At 41.6% G+C, this 25,643-nt stretch overlaps 1 long non-coding RNA gene across 1 annotated transcript in view; it reads right to left on the bottom strand.

The window, feature by feature from the left end:
* Positions 1 to 9,286: 9,286 nt before the first annotated feature.
* The window catches only part of LOC125634984 (uncharacterized), an 81,169-nt gene continuing 64,812 nt past the window's right edge, over positions 9,287 to 25,643 (bottom strand). Inside the window, exon 3 of the long non-coding RNA XR_007356103.1 lies at positions 9,287 to 9,329. This is a non-coding gene — a long non-coding RNA (uncharacterized LOC125634984). The remainder of the gene's footprint in view (positions 9,330 to 25,643) is intronic.

The following is a 25,643-nucleotide window of genomic DNA, read 5'->3' as shown; positions in this document are numbered from 1 at the left end:
GGCACGTGGGTTGTAGGGTACACGTTTGAGTACTCTGCTGAATTGGGGCCTATATTAGGGGTCATATACGTTTACTGGGTCAGATGAGTGGTCTAACAATGTTTCTTTTTTGCATTTGTGGTGAGAAAGCAATCACATGAACCATATAGAAGCACCCACAATGAATGTATCACATTTGGCCCTGGGCAACTGAGCGTAACATCCTGCTCCATGTCAAGGTAGCAAATTAACTTGCCTCCATACCTCAGCCCCAATAGACAGCCAAAGGCACTTGAACTGGTTTATAAACAGGCAGACTTCAAGCATATGGGGGAATACACGATTATTGCTGGATATGTGTATTGCAGTAACACCCAGAGAGAGTCAGTATCAGATCCCATTGTGCTAGGTGCTGAGGAAATAGGTTAAAAGGTGCACTCCCTGCCCCAAGGAGCTTACAGTGTACATAAGCATTAGACCCCATGTCCAAGTAATCAGAGAGCATCCAGTAGGCCATAATGAAACACTCATCCAAGATAAATCAAAATGAAAATATTTGATGAAAAATCAAGTACATCGCTGTTCTCTTTCTCTGACCTCCAGATGTTGTCCCAGACTTTGGCCTGTCTAGCTTATAAGTTAGCAAGTCACTTAGGAAGCACAGTAAATCCAAGTACTAACAGAGCGTCAGCAAAATTATCCCATTCTCTTGTAATGGTTTGGTGTAAATTAACACTTTTCATAATCAATATCTTCTGCATAACTTGTGTGCATTTAGCAATAATTCATGACAGTATCTCCTGTGTTTTCATTTTGTCTTGATGCCAAGACTTCACTAATCCTTTTCTCAAAGTGAAGTCTTTTGGACCTGATTGCTTTTAAACAAGCCAACAAGGCTGATGTTTTTGGTGGTAGTGGTGGTTTTTGCTTTGTTTGAACCTATATAGTCCATAAAATCCTTATGTTCACATTGCTGTATAGAAAAGTAACAGCAAGATTTTCATTCAGGTTTCCTCTGAAATTTGATTACATGTCTCAATTCATATGACACAGTTTACTCACATGCTGTTGTCCAAAAAATGCTCTCCCACATGAAGACACAATTCTATTGTCTTTTGTGTTTAAAGAACGGTAACATACAGATTGCACTGATAAGAGGATAATAAGTGGGACATATGATTCAACTTTTGGGGGTGGGGGTTAATTGGCTACAATTAACAAAAAAGGTAGAGGTCAAAGCTGAAGGAGAAGAAGTCAGTTGTTTTGGTCACATTAGAATGAATGGGAAGTGATCAGTGAGTTCCTAAGTTGGCAAAGTTCTTGCCCCAGCATGGCTCCTAGTTTCACTGTTTTCTTTAGATAATATGATCACTATACTAATATTATTATAAAATCTGATATAGAATGAATTTATTTTTGAGGAGGTGGAGTCCATTGCAATGGAGTGACATAACAGAGAAAGAATTAGGATGAAAACTGAGCTAGAAGATTTAAACCAGGGTGTATATAGACAAAATTCTTTTCTGTTCTATTCATTTTGGTATTCTGATAAACTACCCAGCAGGATGAAGTTCAGGAGACTTGATATAATGTGCATGCAAAGTCTTTGTTGTGATAAGGTGAACTCCCTCACTCTAGCCTTTTCTCCCACACTTGTTGTTTTAATACAGCTGAAAGCTCAACTCCCTCGCTTAAATCCAGTTCTTCTTAATGAGGGAACTGTAACACTATCCAGCCATCTCATCGCACAGCTATCAGAATTTCATTGCTCTGCACAGTTTGATTTATGGCAGGATGGTTAAAACTCACCCAAGCACTGGAAACCCCCCACGGAGCTGAGCCGATTGGACCTTAGCCATGGAAGTGTGTGTTTTGTTTTCGTTTTTTTAAAAAACTGGTCAGAGGGCCAAGAGTGTTGTTTGTGAAAACTCCCACACAGACACAGTGATTAGAATTTTGGCATCTACAAGATAATTTACGCCTAATATAGTTAAAGAAGCATCAACGATAGAACAGTTGCATCCCAGTAAAAAGAAATCTGTTGCAAAATACAATCTGAGCACATGTAGCAGACATTTTACCTACTGGGGCAAAGAAGGTCTCCTAGAGAGTACTAAGAGATTATCTTTGACAGTATGGGCTCTAAATCCATGAAAAATCAGTATGGATGCTTAGGGTCAGAAAGCAAAATCTTAATCATCTTGGGAGACCTAGAGAGGGAGGCGGGTCATTATTTATGTGGAACAGCACTTGAACCAACATTTCTTCAGTCTGCAAAACAAGCCTCCTTGAAGAAACACATGCACATTATCTAACAGATCCAAGTACTGCAAGAGAGGTTGCACCAACAGGCATCTACAGGAGCTTAGCTGACATTTACTGCGGCTAAAGTTGCACCTTCCAAACAGTTTCCATATGTGCTTTGATTTTTACTGGACCCTTCAAGCTACACTTAAACTGAAGAACGGGCACAAGAGAAAGATCCATTGACCATGAAATTATTGTATTAGTTTACGAGAAGACTGTAAATTTGTAGGAATGAAAGTGTCCTCCTGGTATATGGGGAAAAAATCACTCTTACCTCAGTTTACAAGACCATTTGAGGGTAGAAGCAATTATGTCTCGAGTGCCTATATACAGGTTTACATACATGTCTGTGTAGCAATCAGCATCTCTTGGATAGCACTAGGTTGCCATTAACTATAGTGGCAGTACATCCATGAAATAACACCAGTATAAATGACTTAGGAAGCCTTAATTATCCTGAAAGCACTAATTCTTTATAACAGCAACAGTGCTTGAACCAACCAAAATGAATATTCTTTACTCACTGGTTGAGCCATTTTAAAAATCATGAGGACTGAGTGAAGAATATGTGTAGGAATCCAAGCCCATCTGAATCTGCCTTGTTAACTTTGCTGAACTAAACCCCAAACACTGAGATTTGTTCAGCAGTCTCCTTTTAGAAGCCTCTATCACAATGTCGTAGAAGTACATTATGACATAAACAGAGCAAGCTGCTCTAGAGAGCCATCTGCTGTAGGGTCCTGTTTACCCATTCATGAAATTCCCACCTATGTAACTGCATTGATGCAGTAGTGTTGCAAATTCATAATTTTATCAAGAATTTCACTTTTGCTGTTTTTCTTAAATCCCCATCTCCTAGAGTCATGATATTACATGAGACTCTCAGCGTTCATTTTTTGTAAAAGTAAGCTTCTAGACTTCATGGTTGCTGAGAAAATCTTGAAGATGTGACTATTAAAGGCTCAGAAACAAGGCTAATAAAAAGACCCAAAATATATTATTGGACTGAAACCTCATTGTGCCAGGCTCTGTACAAACTCAGAACAAAAAGATGACCTCTGCCCATGAAGAGTATAAAATCTAAGTATAGGACAAGCAACAACAGGTGAGCACAGACAGTGGAGTAAAAGGAAACAGTGAGACAATACTGGTCAGCATGATAGGCAGTGAGTGGTCTCCGCATAGCAGCTGCTGAACAGTTGTCAGTTTTTTGTAGGCACCATAGCAAAAGAGTTTTAAACCAAGCTCATGATTTTTGGAGGCCTGACTCGTGATTTTTGAATGCTGGCAGTTGACAATATTGACGTAGTTACTCTGGCCCAAATCTCTAATACAGCTGTGCTGTACTGGCGTAAAGCAAGGTTACCCCAGTGCAGATTAATCCAGTAACATACTCAAGAAAGCTGCACTGGTGAAAACCCTGGGTTGTGCAGGGGTAGCATGCCTATATTAGGGGAATTTCCTTAATACAGATAGCCTCCAAAACCCATTACTTTCCAGGAAAGAGTTATCAACATTTGTAAACAGCCAAACGCAAATCTCAGGCTATTTCCACTTCTAAACATATTTAAAATATTTCAGTAATAATGATCCCACACCTGAAAATATGTAGTGTTACACAGTGTTTTGAGCAATGACTGTAATATTTTCTTAAATAAAGGTAATACCCGCTAGGACAGTTTCTCTGATTTTTGTACTCTTATTCTTTATGAGAAATGAAGCACAAAATGCAGTTACCACTTTAAGATAATTGCCTGTGAAGACTTTTCTAATACTTGGGCCACCAAAAATGCATACCAGTAATACAGGGATATCCAAGCCATATCGTAATCTTATATGCCAACTATGCAGGGGTGCCTAAGATTTCTCATATGTCTCTGGGAGGAGTCATAGCACTACTTTAAGCAAATACTCAGATAGCTATACACATGCAGAAGACTATGCAGTCCAGGGTTAGTGCACTCAGCCAGTCTGGTGGTATGAGAGTACATTAATTAAAAATGCAGCACATGGTATTTGCTGATCCCTTTTTTCCCCTCTGACGGCCTCCTTTGAGAAAAAAGATGAAGTCTAAAGAAGAAAGAGAATTGAAATTCCAGATGACTACTGTTTACAACTTTTACTTTCAAGACACAAGTCATAGGGATTATTTTTACTCATCATGAGAGCAGTGCTTGTTTTAGCTATGACTGTAGAGACCGTGTCAGTGTGTCATCCTAATTAAACAATCGCCATCTGTTCATCAGGATTTGCTGATTTTTGAGGGCTCAAATTTATACTGCTCTTCGTGTAGACTCAAACATCTTCCCTATGTGAACTAAGATACAATGAACCAAAAAGGTAAACTTAAAAGGGAAAAGGTACTGATAACAGTCATTGCTTCTCTCCTCCCTCCCCACCCTTTTTTTTTGAGCTTGGGGGAAGGCTTGCTTTGAGCTTCATTCTCTTCCTTATAATGCCTCAGATACTTTAAAAGAGATAAATCACCTCTTCATACATGTAGGGATCTCCCACTGATTATAGGACTTGCACACATGTATAAATAGACTCCTAGGTACTGTTTCATCTCCCTGGCTTCTCACAGTAGGACAGATTCAGCTATGCTGTATTAACTGGCTCACGGTCACTCAATTTGGCCTCTTGCCTAAGAACACACCAAGGTCCGTGTTAATGACCACTCCGCTGTTTTTAAGCAACCACCTGCTGCAAACTTCTAGATGACATAACAATTATTAAAACTCAACACTTTAAATATATATATATATATATATATATATATATATATATATATATATATATATATATATAGGTCAACACTCAGCCTAATAAAAGTGCAAATTAGAATAAAATAAAATAGTTCTAAAATCTCCTGATGAGCTGTCAGAAAGGTTTTTACTGGTGTTCACGGTAGTCAAAATCTTGAAGGTTCCAGCCTAGGACAAACTGAAAACCACTATTTTTAATTTTGCAAAGAAATCGCAACAAATTTTTTTTTCAGTGAGAACATTTTTTGATCTGTCATCACCAACCTTAACCCCAAATGAACTAATTTTAAAGAACAGCTCAAACAAGATGCTTACATGACAAACATATTTCACCTTTATCTTCCTTTCCCCAACCCTTTGCTTTGTGTTGTCACTTATTTTTGTTAGGTATTGTGCAGATTGCAAGCTCCTTGGTGTTTTTATTAAAGCAGTGGAGAAGAGGAAGATTTGCCCCACTCCTGGTCTGGAAGGACTATGATTTCCCTAGAAGGGGAGGAACTCAGTGACATGGCTGGAGGGCCAAGCCACGGACTAGAAGCTGCAGCTCCAAGTCCATGGCTTGGCCCTCCTGTCAGCTGTCCGGATGACATCTCCAACACCCTGTGTCACTAGCTAGTGGCTGGTAGGGGAACCTAGGACCACCCTTTACACTGGGTTCCAGCCCCGGGACCCTATAACGTGCAGCCAAGGCCCGTATCATCTTAGCCCTTGCTGCTGTTTCCCTCGGCTTCTTCCTACATAACTGGCTCCCACCTTCTCTTGGTTCACCAGCCTCTCAACTTCCTCCTCTCAGGGAATAACTGCAGCCACCCTTCCTGCAACCCTCAGCTCCTGGGTTTTATGCAGGCCACTCCTGTTCCTCCCAGCTGAGCCTGCTTCTCATTTGTGGCCTCCTTGTAGCCTACATTTCTCCCCTACTTAGGCCTGCCTGGCCTAATTTGCCTTTCAGGGGCCAGTGTGAGGAATATACCCCATCGCAAGGAGATTGTATCAGATTGAGATGTATAGGACAGTGCTCGCACAGTGCTTTGAAAATGCAATGCGGTATGTAAATGCTAAGTATTATCACCCTCATCTTGTATTACGTTGTCTCAAGAAACACAATATGGCCTGACCTAACACCGTGTTGTTCTATGGGTCATATCTGACTAGGATAGACATCTGAGGACCAGCAGATTTTCTTTTAACTAGCTTGAATACCTGTGAATAACAAGTCACAGAATAATGAGGACATCTTAAACTGCATTACACGGTTTAAGAAATGTTGCTAATACTGCCACTGAGCCAGACCACAGTGATAAGATCTAGTATGAGAAGAAGCAGTGAGGTCCCCCTTCAGCCAATTTGTTCTTATAAATTGTTTACTACTCTATATTTAAACAACTTTTGAGATAGGCATTCTTCTAAAAACCTCTCTTAGTCTGAAACAAAGTGAACAGTCTTAACCCAAGTTTATATACAAGCTAATGGGATATGGTCCAAGTTCCAGAATTTGGACTCTGACAGATTTTTATAGTGATTTGGTATTTGCTGCTATTCCTGCTGCGTATCAGTTTTTAGGGGCAGGGAGCAAATTGGATGCACACTAGAATAAAGTCAAAAGGGGCAGCAGGGCGCAAGTCTCTCTGGTGTTTATGGTTGACATTACGCACGCTGTACAAAAAATAATGGTTCTGCTCCTTATGCCAAATATTTTCAGGCCACCCAATTTGACTATTTCAAGTCTTTTTAAAGCATTTACCTTTATACAGTTTGAAGGGCCAGGGGGAACAGTGTAGCTGAAGTCAAAGGAGGAACACCCATCTACACCAGTTAAGTATCTGGCCAGTGGATTTCTTTAAGCATTATGTATCTTTCAAAACCAGCCCTGGATCTACAGTGGCAACCCTGTCCCCGTGTTTTAAAGGACCTGCTCTTGATATATTCTCTGATTCCAAGAGGCAGGACTGATGTGTAGGAAAAGACAGTTAAGGATGCGAGCATTGTAGTACACACCAATGTTATGTTATCCCCTGCACATAAAAACACTGATATGATCAACAATACATTGCTCCAGAACTAATAATAAAATATCTAAAAACATGCCCAAGCCCCCATAGCTTGATTTTTCTCCATCCAAAACAAAAGTAGCCAGGTGTGGGTGAACTTTAATCTTAGGCCCGGACCCTGCCAATTCCACACAGAAAGACCCCTACATCAGTGCAAGGCCCATTGAAATCAGACCCACATGGGCACAGGCCTGTGAGGAACAGCTTGCAAGTTCACAACTTTACATCTTGCCAAAGAACAAAAGGACAGTCACATTCTGAATCTGTTACATTAAATCAATGAAAAGTGATTAGTTTCAGAGTTGAGGTCCATAAACAAAATTTAAATCAGATGGCCTGTAAAGTTTAAATGATTGAAAAGTTGATGCCATAGATTAAATAGTTTTTATTAGCTCTCAGAAGGCCCAGAAACAAGAGGAAGAAAGCATTTGTGATGGCAAGCTATCCCTAGATGCTCTAAAAGAAAATTAACTTAGCGGATGGAAATAATGGCCTGTGATGGGATGTTAGATGGGGTGGGATCTGAGTTACTCCAGAGAATTCTTTCCTGGGTATCTGGCTGGTGAGTCTTGCCCACATGCTCAGGGTGCAGCTGATTGCCATATTTGGGGTCAGGAAGGAATTTTCCTCCAGGGCAGATTGGCAGAGGCTCTGGGGGTTTTTCGCCTTCCCCTGCAGCATGGGGCATGGGTCACTTGCTGGAGGATTCTCTTCACCTTGAAGTCTTTAAACAATGATTTGAGGACTTCAATAGCTCAGACATAGGTGAGAGGTTTATTGCAGGAGTGGGTGGGTGAGATTCTGTGGCCTGCATTGTGCAGGAGGTCAGCCTAGATGATCATAATGGTCCCATCTGATCTTAAAGTCTAGGAGTCTTGAAAAAATCACATAAGAGGACATAATAGGCACATCATTGCACTACCTATTTTGCTCTTATGATGAACAGTGGGTTATCAGCTGCGGGGATTAAATAATGAGCATGACCTGATATTTGTGGAGCGTGTATACAGAGCAAACTAATGAATATGATTAGTTCCAAAAGGAGTCCAAATTCTGATTATTTAAGGGAAATTAAAATAGCCTCACACCAGAAAAAGCAATGTCTAGACTTCTCTCTAGCATTGCAAAATTAGAACACCTTTTCCCAGTTAAAATGGCTTTCACTCATCAGAGCGTAGAAATAGCATTCTTGTACCCAGCAAAACTCCATGCAAACTACTGTACAAAACTATGACTATTGTAGTGATTCCCCCCTCACCCCCCAGTTTTACTATCAGCTGAAACAGAATTGCCTTTTGAATCTACAAACTGATGAGGATGAAACCTGAGATATGTCTAAAAGGAGAAGCAGCAAGAAATGGTACATTGGCTAGGATTGGAGTGATAAGAACACTTTGTTTTATATACCAAGAGTGGAATTAATTTTAGTTATCATATGCAAAAAACAGTAAGAATTTAGACTTTTCCTCTTCCTCTGGAGCACAGGGACTTTAAAAATAGTAGCATGTTTAATAGATCTGGTGAACATTTTTGAGCAAATGAAAATTTTACATTCTGGAGAGCACCGTCTATCCTGTGTACTGAATGAAGAAGAGGTTGCATGGTCACGCAATTAAAGATTGTGATGATGTAATAAAAGACTGAATCAAAATGAACACACACAAGAAAGTTGAATTAAGGATGCACAGGTTACTTATGCAGGAAAACTATGCAGGCAACTCTCTGACCGTAGGACTGTCCCCTGCCAAATATGAAGTCCATGCTCCTAATCATAAAGGCACTACAGCCCTTTAAAAAGGAAAGCTGGTTAACATTACTAAAACTATTAGATTGTATTCATAAAGAAAACTGCAATGATTTTGCAGAAACTTTCCCAAAAATATTCAACTTGAGACAAAGTCCAAGGATGGAAAGTTTCAGCCTGAATGGTTAAAGTTCGGCACAGTTATAAGCAATTGAAAACGGGGTTATAACAGGAAATGTTAGGAAACCTTAGTAATAGGGACTGCTACCATAATTCCTCAAAATATTCCAAAATATACAAATGAGGACAGAAGAGAATGAACAATAATCCCCGTGTGTTGAAAAGTTGAAACCAAGAAATGTTACCTGTTTGGTTTTTTCATGAAAATTCTGGGTTTGTTCCCAGAAAAAGGTCCACTTTTTTGCCCCATCATTGCCCTTTCTTGTCCACACGTCTCAGCTTAGAGAAACAACCCAAGGTGATGACCTGTAAAAAGTAAAGGAAATGATCTTTAAGAGATGCCACTTCCATTCAGTCTGACAGTTGCAGATAGGCTAAGGGATCCCATTTTGTTCTTGATCAGTCACCTGCTGTATCACAGGCCTTGCTCTTATCTGCCAGGCCAGAAGAACAAAGGGTCTACACTGCAAAAATATCCTTAAGGTTAGAGCAGTTTCAAAGGACTTGGGTCTTACAATTCCCTGTCTCAGACTGGCTTTGGTAGATTTACACAAGAATTGAATCTGGCCCAGTCTGTCATGGTCTGATGACAAACCCACCTATGGCAAGGAACGTAGCATTGCAGAAAATGACATGATGGTACAATCAAACAAATGTTGGTGGGCCAGCATGATATTCTGCACCCTTTTGGAGAAAACTTTGATTACATTGCTGTTCTCCTGTTCTCAGTGCGTATTTTGGGAGGAAACCGCCTGCTGCAGAAGTGGCGCCCTGCTGAAAGCCAGCGATGCAGCCTTCTTACTTGAGGGGATCTGGCTAAGGCCTGGTCTACACTACAAACTTCTGTCAACAAAAGTTATGCCAATAATCAAAAAGTGCTATAATTACATTGCTAGTGCATGTTCACACTATGCTCTCTCTGTTGGCAGACTGCATCCACATTTAGTGCTCTATCATCGACGGTGAGAGCAATACACTGTGGGTAGCTATCCCACTATGCTGCTCACCATCTTCTGCAGCTTGGACTTGTGGAAAGGCGGAGTGGATTGCAGCACATCATGGGTGCAGGCTCAACATCTCATGATGCAGTTTTTTCTGTCCCAGCATTTCATGGGCTTCCCACTGTGCTTAGTGGCATTTTTTCAATGGTCCCTGTTTAGTGTGCACCCGCCATCTCTGTCTGAAAGGATGGATCCCACACTGTTCTCTACCATTGTGGTCACTCTTATGAACACAGTATATCATGAGAACCCAATGTGAACAGGAACCAGAGTTGCCTGACCTGCTGTGTGCCATGGAAAGAAACAACACCAAGTTACTTCTGGCATTCACTGAGCAACTACACACGGTGGACCGTCACTTTTGGGTGCAGGAAACAAGCACTGAGTGGTGGCATTGCATCATTATGCAGGGCTGGGATGATGAGCTATGGCTGCAGAACTTTCGGATGTGGAAAGCCACCTTCCTGGAACTGTCTACAGAGCTCACCCCAGCACTGCAGCACAAGGACACCAACATGAGAGCTACTCTCTCAGTGGAGAAGCGCATGACGATTGCAATGTGGAAGCTGCTGACTCCAGACTGCTACCAGTCGGTCGCAAATCAGTTTGGAGTTGGGAAGTCGACCATTGGGGTTGCATTAACGCAAGTGTGCAAAACCGTTAATCTCATCCCACTATGAAGGACCATTATGCTTGGCAATGTGCATGAAATAGTAGATTGCTTTGGGGAAATGGGTTTCCCTGATGGCAGAGGGGCGATAGAGAGCATGCATATCCCAGTTTTGGCATCAGACCAGCTTGCTATGGAGTACATCAATAGAACGGGGTACTTCTCTATGGTATTGCAGGCACTTGTGGATCACCACAGGCATTTCACGGACATCAACGCAGGGTGGTCAGGGAAGGTGCATGACGCACGCATCTTCAGGAACACCGGCCTGTACAGAAAGCTGCAAGCAGTGACTTTTTTTCCAGACCAGAAGATTCCAGTGGGGGATGCTGAACTGCTCATAGTGATCCTGGGAGACCCTGAATACCCTTACTCCCATGTCTCATGAAGTCTTACATGGGAAACCTAGACAGCAGCAAGGAGCACTTCAACAATAGGCTAAGCAGGTGCAGAATGACCATGGAATGTGCCTTTGGCAGATTCAAAGCACCCTGGGTGCTGCCTTTAAGGCAGGTTAGACCTAAATGAGGATACATTCCCATGGTCAAAGCAGCATGCTGCACACTCCATAATATTTGTGAGGCTAATGGTGAAAAGTTTCCCCAGGGGTGGAGTGCTGAGGCAGATTGCCTGGCTGCCGATTTGAGCAGTCAGATACCAAAACTATTAGAGGGGCACAGTGGGGGGATATTAGAATCAGGGAGGCTTTGAGGCAACCTTTTGATAATGAGCACCACTAATGTGTATTTCTATACAGCAGTCTGCCATGCGTCAATAACTCCAGTTATCTTGTTTAGCCTAAAAATTGTGATGATTCGTCAGTGGGATTTGTACTAAACAAATGATTAAACTGCATCTATGTATTACTACCAGCATCAATCATAACATGTAGGACACAAATAAAGATTGGTTCTCTTTCAGAGAGTTTGTTTCTTTTAAACACCAATTCCCATACACAAAAGGCTCGGTGGGAAGGGATATAACAGTGAAGGACAGTATAGGCTTGCAGAGCTGTGCATAAGTCCAGTTATCATTTTGGAAGCTGTCTGAAGGGGTGGAGTGACTGGGGTACCGAGATGTGCAGATCCAACAACTCAGCTCTAGTCCAAGCGGGAGAGCGTCTGCTGCACGGAACTACCATGGTCACCTGGGAAGATATGATGTGAGCTCCCAGGACAAGCAAATAGGAAGAGGAATTTCAAAAATTCCCAGACCTCTAAAGTGAGAGGAGCACAGCATTCAAACTGTTGAGAAGAGCAGTCAGGATGGGCATTGTGGGACACCTCCTGGAGGCCATTTACAGTGACAAAACCAAGCACAGAGTCTACACTGAGAATTTTGTCAGTGGAAGGAGCATTATAATGTGTATACCTCCATTGCTTTGTCAACAAAAGTTGCCTTTTGCAGACAAAACTGTGCAGTGTAGACATGGCTAAAGAAACAAAATCCAGAGAAGATTTTGTGAATCCAGAATCTAACTATCTTTAGGAAATGATGCAAAGATTTTCCACCATAGGAAGAATGACATTCATAGCACTGACATCCACCTCCACCCATCCCCCACCCTTTAAAATTAACCCCTCCACAAATTTTTTTTTTTTAAAAAAAGGAAAGCTGGCAGGAGATTGAGCCACTCAGAAGCAGTTCTTCCAGTCTGTTAAGATGAGGCATGGATGGACTCTGAAATGAATCCATCCATCCTTTTTCAGTTGTAAAGGAAATGGCTTAAGAGTGGGCTGTAAAGCAAAGGAATTAGAGTGGGTTGATGTTCAGGACCTATGGTAGGGCTCTGATTGTCAGGGGCTCTAGAGAAAAACAGAGAGAAGTTAGTTTTAAAATTAATGTAGAAGTACATGGAGTGAGCTAGGGCACAATTCTGTTACACATGAAGCATCCTCTGCAAGGAGCTCAACACCCTTTCCTCCATTTGACTTCCCGGGTTGATGGCTATGCACCTCCAGCCCCTTCCACCTCCTTTTGGGGGAATTACCACCATCGTGGACAGTTATCTCATGCAGTCCTGATGCCAGCTACAATAACTGATTGATCCTGGCCCCTGCATAGGGTCACAAGATAGGGAAGAGTGGAAATAATCTCGTCCTAAAAGCTTCAGTATCTTGTACTATTCTTTTTACGATTGCAGACAATTTTTAAGGATAACATTTTCAAAAGTGCCTAAGTGATTTAGAAAGCTAGGTCCCATTGGCTTCTAAGTCACTTAGGTGTTTTGGAAAAATTTACCCTGTTGTGATGACCACCATGTTGGTCAACATACTGGGGACTGAACAGAGACCTGCAAAGCTGAAAGCATAAGCATAGTTTGAACTAACAAGTCAAGCCTTCTGTGACCCTAAAAGCCTTTCAATGCCAACTGGCAGAGGGCCCACCATAATGTAATTCATACTAGACCTGACACTCATTACCCTCAACACACTGTTGTCATATGTATCTAAAAGGTATCATGTAAGGTATCATATGTAAACTGGTGACAGACTGGTCCCGAAAATCATTGTGTTATGTATGTACAGAATGCATACAAAAAGTTATATATGTGTGCTGGAAATACAATCTGACAGTATGTTTGGAGAAAGTGCATTATGTTTGGAGGCAGCCTGCCCTAAACAAAGGAATGTGTATTTATCTATCTGACTGACTTGATTATAGGTAGAGGACAATGAAAGTACATTTATATATAAGGTAAACAAAGTCATCAAGCTAACAAGCGGTGGAGAAACAGTTTAGCAATCATCCCAGGAGGCAGAATCTGCACTGCAGGAAGTCTTCCTGGCTCTTGAAGCAGAGCCAATAGGCTTTGGGTAATATAAGGAAACCAAAACAGATATTTTAGTTATCCATCGCTGAGAGGCCATAGGCTAACCACCTTCTGAGCCTGTGAAAGTTGGATCCCATAGTCTGGAGGGCTAGAGATGCTGGTAACTCGATGTAAGTAAGAAAACTATTCAGTCAAAGATTGGTTTCAGAGTTGCAGCCATGTTAGTCTGTATCCGCAAAAAAAGAAAAAGGAGTACCTGTGGCACCTTAGAGACTAACAAATTTGAGCATAAGCTTTCATGAGCTACAGCTCACTTCATTGGATGCATGCAGTGGAAAATACAGGGGGGAGATTTTATATACACAGAGAACATGAAACAATGGGTGTTACCATACACACTGTAACGAGAGTGATCAGGTAAGGTGAGCTATTACCAGCAGGAGAGAGGAAAAAAAAAAACTTGTAGTGATAATCAAGGTGGGCCATTTCCAGCAGTTGACAAGAACGTGTGAGAAACAGTGGGGGGGTGGGAGGAGGGGAAATAAACATTGGGAAATAGTTTTACTTTGTGTAATGACACATCCACTCCCAGTCTTTATTCAAGCCTAAGTTAATGGTGTCCAGTTTGCAAATTAATTCCAATTCAGCAGTCTCTCGTTGGAGTCTGTTTTTGAAGTTTTTTTGTTGAAGATTTGCCACTTTTAAGTCTGTAACCGAGTGACCAGAGAAATTGAAGTGTTCTCCGACTGGTTTTTGAATGTTATAATTCTTGACGACTGATTTGTGTCCATTTATTCTTTTACATAGAGACTGTCCGGTTTGGCCAATGTAAATGGCAGAGGGGCATTGCTGGCACATTATGGCATATATCACATTGGTAGATGTGCAGGGGAACGAGCCTCTGATAGTGCGGCTGATGTGATTAGGCCCTATGATGGTGTCCCCTGAATAGATGTGGACACAGTTGGCAACGGCCTTTGTTGTAAGGATAGGTTCCTGGGTTTGTATTTTTGGTGTGTGGTTGCTGGTGAGTATTTGCTTCAGGTCGGGGGGCTGTCTGTAAGCAAGGACTGGCCTGTTTCCCAAGATCTGTGAGAGTGATGGGTCGTCCTTCAGGATAGGTTGTAGATCCTTGATGATGCGCTGGAGAGGTTTTAGTTGGGGGCTGAAGGTGATGGCTAGTGGCGTTCTGTTATTTTCTTTGTTGGGCCTGTCTTGTAGTAGGTAACTTCTGGGTACTCTTCTGGCTTTGTCAATCTGGTTCTTCACTTCTGCAGGTGAGTACTGTAGTTGTAAGAATGCTTGATGGAGATCTTGTAAGTGTTTGTCTCTGTCTGAGGGGTTGGAGCAAATGCGGTTGTATCGTAGAGCTTGGCTGTAGACGATGGATTGTGTGGTGTGGTCTTGATGAAAGCTGGAGGCATGTAGGTAAGTATAGCAGTCAGTAGGTTTCCAGGATAGGGCGGTGTTTATGTGACCATCGCTTATTAGCATGTAGTATCCAGGAAGTGGATCTCTTGTGTGGACTGGTCCAGGCTGAGGTTGATGGTGGGATAGAAATTGTTGAAATCATGGTGGAATTCCTCAAGAGCTTCTTTTCCATGGGTCCAGATGATGAAGATGTCATCAATGTAGCGCAAGTAGAGGAGGGGCATTAAGGGACGAGAGCTGAGGAAGCGTTGTTCTATGTCAGCCATAAAAATGTTGGCATACTGTGGGGCCATGCGGGTACCCATAGCAGTGCCGCTGATTTGAAGGTATACATTGTCCCCAAATGTGAAATAGTTATGGGTGAGGACAAAGTCACAAAGTTGAGCCACCAGGTTTGCCTTGACATTATCGGGGATACCGTTCCTGACGGCTTGTAGTTCATCTTTGTGTGGAATGTTGGTGTAGAGGGCTTCTACATCCATAGTGGCTAGGATGGTGTTTTCAGGAAGATCACCGATGGATTGTAGTTGCCTCAGGAAATCAGTGGTGTCTCGAAGAAGGCGTAGAGCCTGAGGAGGGAGTCTATATAGCCAGACAATCCCGCTATCAGGATGCCAATGCCTGAGACGATGGGGCGTCCAGGCTTTCCAGGTTTATGGATCTTGGGTAGCAGATAGAATACCCCTGCTTGGGGTTCTAGGGGTGTGTCTGTGCGGATTTATTCTTGTGCTTTTTCAGGGAGTTTCTTGAGCAAATGCTATAGTTTCTTTTGGTAACCCTCAGTGGGATCAGAAGGTAATGGCTTGTAGAAAGTAGTGTTGGAGAGCTACCTAGAAGCCTCTTGTTCATATTCCAACCTATTCATGATGACGACAGCACCTCCTTTGTCAGCCTTTTTGATTATGATGTCAGAGTTGTTTCTGAGGCTGTGGATGGCATTGTGTTCTACACGGCTGAGGTTATGGGGCAAGTGATGCTGCTTTTCCACAATTTCAGTCCGTGCACGTCGGCGGAAGCACTCTATGTAGAAGTCAAGTCTGTTGTTTCAACTTTCAGGAGGAGTCCACCCAGAATCCTTTTTTGTAGTCTTGGTAGGAAGGTCTCTGTGGGTTAGTATGCTGTTCAGAGATTTGTTGGAAATATTCCTTGAATTGGAGACGTCGAAAATAGGATTCTAGGTCACCACAGAACTGTATCATGTTCGTGGAGATGGAGGGGCAGAAGGAGAGGCCTCAAGATAGGACAGATTCTTCTGCTGGGCTAAGAGTATAGCTGGATAGATTAACAATATTGATATTGTCTTGATCAACAATATTGATGGGTGGGTTAAGGGAACCACTGTTGTGGCCCCTTGTGGCATGTAGTAATTTAGATAGTTTAGTGTCCTTTTTCTTTTGTAGAGAAGCAAAGTGTGTGTTGTAAATGGCTTGTCTAGTTTTTGTAGAGTCCAGCCACAAGGAAGTTTGTGTGGAAGGTTGGTTTTTTATGAGTATCCAGTTTTGAGAGCTCATTCTTAATCTTTCCCTGGTTGCTGTATAGGATGTTGATCAGGTGGTTCTGCAGTTTCTTTGAGAGTGTGTGGCACAATCTGTCAGCGTGGTATGTAGATTGTAATGGATTTTTTACCTTCAGTCCTTTTGGTATGATGTCCATCTGTTTGCAATTGGAAAGGAAGATGATGTCTGTCTGTATCTGTATGAGTTTTTTCATGAAGTTGATGGATTTCCACTCCATACGGCTAAATTCAGTGCCTTGCATATTGACAGGTTTCAGAGTAGCAGCCGTGTTAGTCTGTATCCGCAAAAAGAAAAGGAGACCTACTGACCGCTATACTTACCTACATGCCTCCAGGTTTCATCCAGACCATACCACATCACACGATCCATTGTCTAGAGCCAAGCTCTATGATACAACCGCATTTGCTCCAACCCCTCAGACAGAGACAAACACCTACACGATCTCTATCAAGCGTTCTTACAACTACAATACTCACCTGCTGAAGTGAAGAACCAGATTGACAGAGCCAGAAGAGTACCCAGAAGTTACCTACTACAGGACAGGCCCAACAAAGAAAATAACAGAACGCCACTAGCCATCACCTTCAGCCCCCAACTAAAACCTCTCCAGCGCATCAAGGATCTACAACCTATCCTGAAGGACGACCCATCACTCTCACAGATCTTGGGAAACAGGCCAGTCCTTGCTTACAGACAGCCCCCCAACCTGAAGCAAATACTCACCAGCAACCACACACCAAAAATACAAACCCAGGAACCTATCCTTACAACAAAGGCCGTTGCCAACTGTGTCCACATATCTATTCAGGGAACACCATCATAGGGCCTAATCACATCAGCCACACTATCAGAGGCTCGTTCCTCTGCACATCTACCAATGTGATATATGCCATCATGTGCCAGCAATGCCCCTCTGCCATGTACATTGGCCAAACCGGACAGTCTCTACGTAAAAGAATAAATGGACACAAGTCAGTCGTCAAGAATTATAACATTCAAAAACCAGTCGGAGAACACTTCAATTTCTCTGGTCACTCGGTTACAGACTTAAAAGTGGCAAATCTTCAACAAAAAAACTTCAAAAACAGACTCCAACGAGAGACTGCTGAATTGGAATTAATTTGCAAACTGGACACCATTAACTTAGGCTTAAATAAAGACTGGGAGTGGATGTGTCATTATACAAAGTAAAACTATTTCCCCATGTTTATTTCCCCTCCTCCCGCCCCCCCACTGTTCCTCACACGTTCTTGTCAACTGCTGGAAATGGCCCACCTTGATTATCACTACAAAAGGTTTTTTTTTTTCCTCTCTCCTGCTGGTAATAGCTCACCTTACCTGATCACTCCCGTTACAGTGTGTATGGTAACACCCATTGTTTCATGTTCTCTGTGTATATAAAGTCTCCCCCCTGTATTTTCCACTGCATGCATTCGATGAAGTGAGCTGTAGCTCACGAAAGCTTATGCTCAGATAAATTTGTTAGGTGCCAAAAGTCCTCCTTTTCTTTTTTCAGTCTAAGATTGTAACTTGCTAGAAAGTTGCCAATAGAAAGCATGTTGGGTTTTGTTTTGTTTTGCTTGTAACCACACCGGTCTCTTTTTTCTTTGCTATCCCTTAAATTTCTGTTCTTTAGTCATACAAAACCATCTCTGTTCTGTGCATTGAAGTCAAGTGTGAGTCTTCAGCTAACTTAGGCTGATGTGTGCTCTGTCTTTTTGGAGGCAGCGAACTTAATTTCTGTGAATGTCACAGTGAGAGGGACTGGACACTGCAGGGAGACATCTCTGGGGGTACTCAGGAACTGGACTTCACTGTACATTACCTGCAAGGCAAGGTTTCGACTAGCAGATTCTCAAAGAGTTTGCTGGCAGATAAGCGGGGGTGTCAGGGAGCTGGCACATAGCATAACAACAGCAAAGCTCTCAACTGAGGCAGTGGGGTAAGAAAGTGGCTCACAGTTCTGGGTGTCCTGAGGAGAATGTCACAGCTTCCAAGTGGGTGACTGTAAAAACTCACATCCTCTGTGGAGCAACAGAGAGGGAGACCTATAAACACACACTCACCAGTTAGTTATATTATACTATTTTGAATGCTAATATTATGAATTTTGCTGTACTACAAATATATATACATCAAATAGCAACAGGAAGACAGGCAAACCTGACAGGAAGTGCAAATACTCTACACGTATATTCGGCAGTGGGAGTACCAAGCACATCTCCATTTCAGAGAGAACCCTGGTTTATTAGAAATCATTAAATGTTGTACTAAGACCAGCTGATAGTAATAAGGCCACACAATCCCTGTTGTCGACAGCTCATTCGCATAATTCATGGCTGCCTCCAATTATCTGTGGGAGATTTTCAGGCCTGACTCACAGCCTGTGAAGGAGGTTCCACATGGGCAGGCGCTTAATGACCAGATTGACTTATAAACACTAGCTAATCTTTCCCACATGGACACCTGAAGAGTATCACAAGTGACAGCTGTTTAAATTTCCAAGGAAATTAATGACTCCTAAGGAGGCAAAGCTTATCGGGGCTTTGACTAGTCCTGATAACGGACAGCCACCAAGGGGCAAACTGTTTATAATAGTCCATAAGTGCTTCATTCTATGGGTTCATCTTGGAAACTTTTATTGACACAGTCTCTTTTATGAATGTTTGTGCTGGCAAAGAAGAGAACAGCTTTGTTCAATCTACCGGTGATATTAGGCTACTAAGGCCCCCAATGAGCATCTCGTATCTTCAGGTCACAGTCAGTTTAAGATGATCGGTACCATGGGCAGGATACCGTGTGTTCAGTTAAATCATATCAGACAAATGCATTGTTTTCGTTCTGTATGAAGTGTACATGCTTATAGGACCCATTGGTGAGCCTGCCGAAATGTTAACTTGGGGGGAATAGATCAGTTGCTGCATTCACTGTCTTGGGAACAGCGCAAAAAAGAATAATCAAAAGCAGATTTGCCATGAGACCATAAGCAATTTTTTTTAATAGACTGCATATGGGAAAAGTAAGCCCCCTCCCCATTTCCCTTTCTATATAGGGTCTGTACCTTTACAACAGGACACAAAACCTTGGTGTCAGTTGCACAGGCATTCCACATTCCCCATGAAGTACTTGGCAGGAAATGTGCTCATTTCCAAGGGGATTTTTCAGAGTCTGGTTCTATTTCAAAGAAGGTATTGTGAAGAAAGAGAATTCATGCTGGTCAGTAAATGTGGGAAGTGGGAAGATCTTTGTTAAATTTAACTGGGAATTTAACTGGGAATTGGTCCTGCTTTGAGCAGGGGGTTGGACTAGATGACCTTCTGGGGTCCCTTCCAACCCTGATATTCTAGGATTCTATGATTCTATGAAATTGGGGGGGCTGAGGAGAAGGAAATTACAGCTCCAGCAAGCCACTTTGCTGAAGACACTTTCAGTGCTGTAACTGCCTCAAAAAATAGGGTAGGAGGAGTACTTTTATGTTAAACTTCTCTAAAATATCTGTTTTACCCTCAAATGGGGAAATATCAGAGGATCATAGAATGAATTTATATACAAGACTGCAAACAGATTGAACGACTTGAGAAGAGTTTAAACTTTCTATTGGACTGTAATCAACACAACATATCTATTATCTGTTTATCCCTCCATTTACACTAAGCTCATTGCTGGTATCGAAGCAGGTATGCATACTATGGGCCTGATTCTCTCATGCACTGGTGCAAATCAGAACTAATTCCATTGAAGTCAATGGAGTTGCACCAGTATTAGGTTGGTGAAAGTGACAGAAGAATCAAACCCTGTTTATCTAGGTTCATAATAATATGGGTTCCAAACGTACACTCTGCAATTGGCCCTGCTCTGGATGTGCAATGTATACACAATGGGCCAGTTCTTCACCTAATGCACAGAACTACACACTGATGGAGCTATGCTGATTTACATTAGCTGAAGGTCTGTCCCAGTCTTGGATGCCTATACTCTGTTGTCATTCGTAATCAAAAGCTATTTAGGGGTTTCTTTTCCTAACGAGAACTTTGGAGCCTCCAAACTCTGGAAAACTTTTTCCACACGGGCTGCTTCATTTGCTTTTTCTGGCTAGCATGTCATTTTTCCCAAGGATAAACACAAAAAGTGAATAAATCGCTCATCTTATGATTAGATTAATAAATAATGGACAATCCAAAGTACAACTTTCAGACAGAAGAAGATCTATGTCCTCTCCACACACACACGCTTCATTTCCTCTATTTTATTTAAGAAGGTTATATTCTTGGGGTTATTTTTTCATCAGATGCTAAATATCTGTCACAAATCATGTTTACCACAACCATAACAGTACAACTACTATATTAGGCAATGAACTCCATTTGTTCAATATTTGGCATCTTTGCTGGTTATAATTCAACCCTATTTGTTGTCAAAGAAAACAAGAACAGCTAATCTAAGCAGTTCAGATATTGTTATCAGGTAAAAAGACTACTTTGGTTTAAATGACTATTTACTAAACTTTTCACTGGAAAACGTACAAAATCAAATCCTTATATGACCTGGCAAGGATACAGCAGTCCTATTTGCTAGTCTGGTTTGTTTGTGTGCAGTTCTATATTTTAGTAAGGGGTATTTCTGCTGCTGCACACGGCACATCAAGAATCAAACACAGCACTTCATTATCACTGTATAACATCTCCTTCCTTCTTGAAGGATGAAGTAAATTTAAAGGGCATGAACATAACATATGCAGGTGTGCTGTGGGCAAAATGCCAAATGATAAAAGCTAGGCAAGTGAGAAGCTGAAACAGTCTAAAAAGAAAAATCATGTTTGCAATATCCCAGCCTTCTTTCTCTTGCTTTTCCCTCCTCCTTTTGTTATTCTTTCCCTCATCTGCTATGTCTTCTCTTAAACTAAGGGCCTGATTCTGCAAACAAGACTCCCTGGGGGGGATTCAGCCTCCTGCTACGGTGCCTGTACAAAGTAATACTATTTCCCCATGTTTATTTCCTCCCCCTCTCCCCCCAGCCACTGTTCCTCACATGTTCTTGTCAGCTGCTGGAAATGGCCTACCTTGATCATCACTACAAAAGGCTCCCCCTGCCCCCCCCCCCCGCTCTTCTGCAGGTAATAGCTCACCTTACCTGATCACTCTCCTTACAGTGTCTATAGTAACACTCATTGTTTTATGTTCTCGGTGTATATAAATCTCCCCACTGTATTTTCCACTGAATGCATCCAATGAAGTGAGCTGTAACTCACAAAAACTTCTGCTCAAATAAACTTGTTAGTCTCTAAGGTGCCACAAGCACTCCTTTTCTTTTTGCGGATACAGACTAACACGGCTGCTACTCTGAAACCTGTACAGGAGGCATGAACCTTCCTGGCTGGGCAAAGAAAAAAACCCTCCTACATACATGTAGCGTAGAACGTCCACAGGGGCCGCTCTCAGTCTCCAGTGTGTGTGTGTGTGTGCGCTGGGGGGGCATTTGGGGCATGTCAGAGGGAGCATAGCCACAACACATGGTGCTAGCAATTCTGAGTAGCTCAGTGTTGCAGAGCTCTTCATAGGCAGTCGAGATGAGACTGGGGGAGCTCCCTGATCTGACAGATTTCACTAGGGGCTGCACTGGCCCCTGACCAGCCTAGAATACTGGAGGTGCAACAGAAACTTGGGCTGTATATGTGTGTGTTGCACCTTCAAAAGACATAGCACACAGTCACAATCATTGACTGTAATGGGATTATTCTCCTGCCTAAGGTTAAGCACATATGTGTTTGCCAGATCCAGGCCTATCACTGTAGGTTCTTTGAGACAGAGATTGTTTATTACTCTATGTGGATAAATTGGAGAGAGTCCAGCGAAGGGCAACAAAAATGATTAGGGGACTGGAACACATGATTTATGAGGAGAGGCTGAGGGAACTGGGATTGTTTAGTCTGCAGAAGAAAAGAATGAGGGGGGATTTGATAGCTGCTTTCAACTACCTGCGAGGTGGTTCCAGAGAGGATGGTTCTAGACTATTCTCAGTGGTAGAAGAGGACAGGACAAGGAGTAATGGTCTCAAGTTGTAGTGGGGGAGGTTTAGGTTGGATATTAGGAAAAACTTTTTCACTAGGAAGGTGGTGAAACACTGGAATGCGTTACCTAGGGAGGTGGTAGAATCTCCTTCCTCAGAAGTTTTTAAGGTCAGGCTTGACAAAGCCCTGGCTGGGATGATTTAATTGGGGATTGGTCCTGCTTTGAGCAGGGGGTTGGACTAGATGACCTCCTGAGGTCCCTTCCAACCCTGATATTCTATGATTCTATGTCTGTAGAGCACCTAGCAAAATTGTGTCCTGATCTGGCTGGGACCTTTAGGTTCTACTGAAATACAAATAATTAGGGCTGTAAAGCGCTTAAAAAATTAATCTGGATTAATCACATGATTAATCACATTGTTAAACAATAGAATACTATTTATTTAAATATTTTTGGATGTTTTCTACATTTTAAAATATATTGATTTGAATTACCACGCAGAATACAAAGCGTACAGTGCTCACTTTATATTATTATTATTGATTACAAATATTTCACAGTAAAAAAACAAAAGAAATAGTATTTTTCAATTCATCTAATACAAATAATGTAGTGCAAACTCTTTATCATGAAAGTTGAACTTACAAATGTAGAATTATGTACAAAATATAACTGTACTCAAAAATAAAACAATGTAAAACTTTAGCACCTACAATTCCACTCAGTCCTACCTCTTGTTCAGCCAATCGCTCAGAAAAACAAGTTTGTTTACATTTGCAGGAGATAATGCTGCCCACTTCTTGTTTACAATGTCACCTGAAAGTGACAACAGGTGTTTGCATGGCACTGTTGTAGCTGGCATTGCAAGATATTTACATGCCAGATGTGCTAAAGATTCATATGTCTGTTCATGCTTCAACCACCCTTCCAGAGGACATGCGTTCATGCCAATGACGGGTTCTACTCAATAATGCAATGCGGACCAACACATGTTCATTTTCATCATCTGAGTCAGATGCCACCAGCAGAAGGTTGGTTTTCCTTTATGGTGGTTCTGTTCTGTAGTTTCTGCATCAGAGTGTTGCTCTTTTAAAACTTCTGAAAGCATGCTCCATACCTCATCCCTCCAGGATTTTGGAAGGTACTTCAGAATCTTAAACCTTGGGTTGAGTGCTGTAGCGATCTTTAGAAATCTCACATTGGTACCTTTGTGTTTTGTCAGATCTGCTGTGAAAGTGTTCTTAAAATGAACACCATGTGCTGGGTCATCATCCAAGATTGCTATAACATGAAATATATGGCAAAATGCAGGTAAAACAAAGCAGGAGACATAATTCTCCCCCAAGGAGTTCAGTCACAAATTTACTTAACGCTTTTTTTTTTTTTTTTAAACAAGCGTCATCAGCATGGAAGCATGTCCTCTGGAATGGTGTCCGAAGCATGAAGGGGCATATGAATGTTTAGCATGTCTGGCATGTAAATACCTTGCAGTGCTGGCTACAACAGTGCCATGTGAACACCTGTTCTCTCTTTCAGGTGATATTGTAAACGAGAAGCGGGCAGCATTATCTCCTGCAAATGTAAACAAACTTGTTTGTCTGAGCGATTGGCTGAACAAGTAGGACTGAGTGGACTGGTAGGCTCTAAAGTTTTACATTGTTTTGTTTTTCGAGTGCAGTTGTAACAAAAAATCTACATTTGTAAATTGCACTTTTGCGATAAAGAGATTGTACTACAGCACTTGTCTGCGGCGAATTGAAAAATACTATTTCTTTATCATTTTAGTGTAAATATTTTATTAAAAAATATAAAGTGAGCACTGTACACTTTGTATTCTGTGTTGTAATTGAAATCAATATATTTGAAAATGCAGACAAACATCCAAAAATATTTAATAAATTTCAATTGGTATTCTATTGTTTAACAGTGCAATTCAAAGTGCAATTAATGAGGATTCATTTTTTAGTTAATCGCGTGAGTTAACTGCGATTAATCGACAGCCCTACAAATAATAGCAGTAGCAGGTGTCTGGGGCCCTGAAGATTGGCTTCCCATTGCAGGAGAATTCAGTGATGTGGAGGGAGTCTGGGTATATTTCTTAGTGCAACTTGTTTTATTTACCCCCATGCACCGGTGCTGGATCAAATGTAGTCACAACCAGCATGTAGGCAATCTCCTCTCTCAGAGAGCTCAGTTAAAATGATTTCAGGGAGCATCTCTGCCTCAGGAACTGACTCTGCCTTAAGCAATTAATGCAGAAAGCAAACTTCTTTGCACTTGCCAGAGCTCCCACAAAGGGTTTGCAAATTGTTTATAAAAAAGCCCACCAACAAGACAAGATTAAACATTTGCTTACAAAGAAAGAAAAAGAACTTGTAAGACTACATGTAAGAGTGCATCCGATGAAGCGAGCTATAGCTCATGAAAACTTATGCTCAAATAAACTGGTTAGTCTCTAAACTGGTTAGTCTCTAGTGCCACAAGTACTCCTTTTTTTTTTTTGTGGATACAGACTAACACAGCTGCTACTCTGAAAAAAGTGCCATCTGGTGGCCCCTGTCATTTAAAAATAGTTAACTGAATGGCTGGTTAAGTAGGGGACTGCCCTCCTGACATTGATTCCCTGCCAAAAAACGGAATGGCTGATACAAGACTCGATCAATAAAGAATCGAGGAGGATAATATAATTAATGCTAATCAACATGGGTTTACGAACATTAGATCCCGTGAAAGTAACTGGATATCTTTTGTTGTTGTTGATGTAACATTCTTAGACTTCTGTAAGGTATTTGACTTGGTACCACGTGACATTTTGATTAAGAAAGTAGCATGACACAAAACCAACATGGCACACATTAAATCAGGGGTCGGCAACCTTTCAGAAGTGGTGTGCTGAGTCTTCATGTATTCACTCTAATTTAAGGTTCCGCATGCCAGTAATACATTTTAACGTTTTTAGAAGGTCTCTTTCTATAAGTCTATAATATATAACTAAACTATTGTTGTATGTAAAGTAAATAATGTTTAAGAAACTTTATTTAAAATTAAATTAAAAGGCAGAGCCCCCCGGACTGGTGGCCAGGACCCGGGCAGTGTGAGTGCCACTGAAAATCAGCTCGCGTGCACGCATGCCATAGGTTGCCTATCCCTGCATTAAATGGATTAAAAACTAGCTAATTGATAGGTTTCATAATTAACTGTAAACAAGAGGAGAGGAATT

Source organism: Caretta caretta, chromosome 3, assembly GCF_965140235.1.
Source record: "Caretta caretta isolate rCarCar2 chromosome 3, rCarCar1.hap1, whole genome shotgun sequence".
In the NCBI taxonomy this organism is placed as follows: Eukaryota; Metazoa; Chordata; order Testudines; family Cheloniidae; genus Caretta; species Caretta caretta.
The sequence above is the reverse complement of the archived record's forward strand: the minus strand, read 5'-3'. Positions and strand labels throughout refer to the sequence as shown.